Source organism: Elephantulus edwardii, unplaced genomic scaffold, assembly GCF_000299155.1.
Source record: "Elephantulus edwardii isolate Elephantulus edwardi_28Jun2011 unplaced genomic scaffold, EleEdw1.0 scaffold00005, whole genome shotgun sequence".
NCBI classification, from domain to species: domain Eukaryota; kingdom Metazoa; phylum Chordata; class Mammalia; order Macroscelidea; family Macroscelididae; genus Elephantulus; species Elephantulus edwardii.
The window spans coordinates 25,653,268-25,657,255 of record NW_006399755.1 but is presented as its reverse complement, the minus strand read 5'-3'; the positions used below and the strand labels follow the sequence as shown (position 1 = coordinate 25,657,255).

Here is a 3,988-nt window from a genome sequence, read left to right as displayed (position 1 = left end):
GTTCATTGTCCAGCTTACATATGTGTGTGAAGCGATTGAAAATATCGTGAGTTGGAAGAGAGGCACCTTAATCTTTAAACTAATATTCTTTCCTTTTTTAGGCATGTAAGTATATAATTATTTTTTTCCAAGTCGATAATTCTTTATGTACAACTCAGAAATGGTTCCAAGAAAAAAATTGCTATCACAATACTTCTACTATTCCTATTTACTTATTTATGTGAACAGTTTTCTCAGCTTTGAAATTTATCTAACTCAAATGTAGAGAAAGAATTAAAAGGGAAGTGTCTCCATTCTAGTAATACAGGTAGCCCCTGATTTTTGAAAATTTGCTTCATTCTGCATTGATTGATTGATTGATTGAAGATTCAAACCTGTTTTCGTTCTCTCATAAATTATAAAAGACAGAGGTGCCTGTCCTTACCCCAGCACTAACAAACAGTACAGAGCTGGGTCAGTGGACGAAGTCGGTCCCTCTGGGCAGGGCTCCAGGAGCGGCCCGCAGGCCTCACGGTGGCCTCACTGCTGGCCAGCAGCGCCGTCCTGGTGGCCTTCATCTTCTCCAGCCCTTTGGCCAGGTGGCTGTTGGTCATCTCCATCTCCTCGATCTTGTAACTGTCATTGCAGCTTCCTCTTTTCTGCCTTCAGTTCATCCTCCACCTTCTCCGCGTTCTCGGCAGCGGTTGGTCCTGTATCTCAGCACCTGGCCCTCAAGCCGGCTGACACTTTGCTCCAAATTGGTTATATCCTGTTCGGCTTTGGAAAGCTTAAATTTGTATTCACTAATTTGTCTGTTGGCATCTGTCTGCATTTCGATGAACTGTAGGTCTGAGCCGTTCTGCAGCCCCGTTAGGTCACCCCCGCTGCCGTGGGTCCTGGAACTCTTCTGCTGTTCCTCCTGCAACTGTAGCTTCAGTTTTCTAATCTGGACTACGACTTCTTCCTTTTCTCCAGCCAGTTTTCGTAGCCTAACATCCGGCGGCCCCTCTCCTGCCGATTCCAGGACCTGGGCGGCCTCCTGAGACACTAGGGCGATGGCTCCAGCTGCTGCTTCATGATCCACCGTTTGGGGGGGGGGAGGGGATTATAACGAAGCCATGTTTCCCTATGAGTTCATCTCTTTGCCGAAGACCTTCTTTAAGTTCATCCATCTTATGCTGGAGCACGCTGCACATATGTTTCTCCCTTTCTAATTCCTTGGCTTTTTCTTCATTTTCTCTGTAGAGTTCTGCCATCTGTTCCTCAAGTCCTTCCAGAACGTCCTTGAGGGTGTCTACTTGGTAGATGAGCTTGTTCTTCTTGTTGTCCAGCTGAGCCTTGGAGACCATGGCTTTCCCGTACTTTTCTTCCACTTCCAACGGAGATTCCCGCAATTCACTTAATGAGGTGTCTGGATCTATTAAGCTGCCGCTGGTGTCCCCACTTCCTCTTCTGGAAGAATTCCCACTTTGAGGGGTTGTTGCTGAGGCTGAATTTCGAGATGAGGGCCTTGTGTAATTTTCAGCATACTGTTTGTCAGATTTTTCATCCAACCTGCTGTCGTTCTAGTTCTCTCATTCATTTGTAAGTCTCTTGCCCCAGCTCAAGCGGCCCACTTTGCTGCTGGTCTTGTCTCAGCCTCTCTGGTGATGATATTCAACGCTGCTTCTTCTGCAGAAAATCAGTCTTTCACCGAGTTCTTTTATTATTATTATTAATTTTAATAGACATTTACAGAGGTTTTGGATTTCCATTCATTCATTGCCGCACTTTTCTCCCTGCCCACCCCTCCCCCCAGCTCGCTTCCCCCTGCAAAGAGAAAAAAGAAAAAAAAAATTCCTTCATGAGTATACAATTCCCACGTCCCTTCCTCCCCACCCCCCACCCCAAGTACACTTCTCTATGCAACCTTAATTCTGGATTCCTGTGCTGACCATAATACTCAATCATATATCATTTCTAATCTGTTCTTTCCCTCATCTGTTTCAATACAATATGCATAATTTATCCATTTTTTTCTGTCATACCTCAACCCTGATGTCAGACCCATTCTACAACAGTGGCACCATGCAGAATTTGTCCCTTTGTGACTAAGATATTTCACTCAGCATAATGTCCTCCAGGGTCACCCACTTTGAATAATATTGCATGAGTTCCTTGTTTTTCATTGTGGCATAGTATTCCATTGTGTGGATATACCACAGCTTCTCTATCCATTTGTTTGTTGATGGGCCCTTAGGCTACTTCCAACTTTTTGCTATTATAAACAAAGCTGTGATAAACATGGGTGTGCATATATCTGCTTGGATGGCAGACATGGTCTCTCTGGGGTATATTCCCAGTAATGGGATTGCTGGGTCAAATGGTATCTCTATTTGCAATTTTTTGAGAAAGCGCCACACTGCCTTCCATAATGGTTGCACCATCTTACATTCCCACCAACAATAAATAAGAGTTCCAGTTTCTCCACATCCTCGCCAGCATCTGTTGCTTGCTGTTCTGTTATATTTTGCTATTCTTACTGGGGTGAAATTATATCTCAGTTGTTTTGATTTGCATCTCTCTTAGAGCTAGGGACTTTGAACATTTCTTCATGTGCTTGTTGGCCATCTGAATGTCTTCTTCGGTGAAGTGTCTCTTTATATCCTGTGCCCACTTTTCTACTGGATTGTTTGCCTTTATCTTATCTCTCATGAACATAGATGCAAAAATCCTGGATAAAATCCTGGCCAATAGAATCCAATGATACAATAAAAAAAATAATTCACCATGACCAAGTGGGATTCATAACAGGGATGCAAGGATGGTTCAACATAAGAAAAACAATGTAATTCATCACATTAACAAAGCAAAGAACCAGAACCACATGATCCTATCAATTGATGCAGAAAAGGCCTTTGACAAAATCCAACACACTTTCCTGATTAAAACACTTAACAAAATAGGACTATAGGGGAATTTCTTCAACATAGTAAATAGTATATACACAAACCCGAGAGCCAACATTGTTCTCAATGGAGAGAGGCTAAAGGCATTCCCTTTAAGAACTGGAACGAGGCAAGGATGCCCATTATCACCTCTCCTATTCAATATTGTATTGGAAGTCTTGGAAGTAGCAATAAGACAAGAGAAGGAAATAAGAGGAATCCAAATTGGAAAAGAGAAGGTAAAATTATCTCTCTATGCAAATGATATGATAGTATACTTAGAAAACCCTCAGCAAGAAAACTATTGGACATGGTTGACCAATTCAGCAAAGTAGCAGGATACAAGATCAACATACAAAAATCAGTTGGATTTCTCTACAGTGACAAAGAGAATGCAGAGCTGGAGCTAAGAAAAACAATACCCTTCACAATAGCTAATCGCAAGATTAAATACTTGGGAGTAAATCTAACAAGAAGCACAAAGGACCTATTCAAAGAAAATTACAAAACATTGCTACAAGAAACAAAAGGAGATCTGGAGAAGTGGAAGAATATCCACTGAGTTTTTTTCCTTCCAGAACCGGGAGTCCCCATCGTGACGACCACACAATAGTCTTTTAATTGAATAGTGACTTCAACTCCTTTTCAAGTGCTGTGTCCCCCCTGGCGCCTCCGGGAAAGGCCGGAGTGCAGCTCGCCCATCCCATCGGGCAGCCCCAGGGTGCAGGGCTTCCGAAGAGGCCAGCAGGGAGGGTGGGGGACGCGGTAGCCACGGGCAGCGGTGACCAGCGAGGTGGTCAGCCCTCCGGCCGGAGGAGCAGCAGCTGCTTTTATGAAAGACCTATGTTAGTACCTGCTTGTGCTAACCAAAAAAGAGGGGGCTGTTAGCTTTTGTGAAAATGGAAGATAGCACTCAGCACTTGGTGTTTTTGTTTGTTTTAAATTTTTTCAAATTTATTAACACGCGTTTATTTACAAAATTAGAATACATTGTTTTTTAGACCAGATTCTTCCAATTTCCCTCACTCCTCCGCATTTGTTTTGTAGTTGTTGTTTATCATAGAGTTGGAACCAACTCATAG

At 43.0% G+C, this 3,988-nt stretch overlaps 1 pseudogene; it reads right to left on the bottom strand.

Moving 5' to 3' along the window:
• Positions 1-431: 431 nt before the first annotated feature.
• Positions 432-3,500, bottom strand: LOC102853640 (annotated as a pseudogene).
• Between the last annotated feature and the right edge of the window lie 488 nt (positions 3,501-3,988).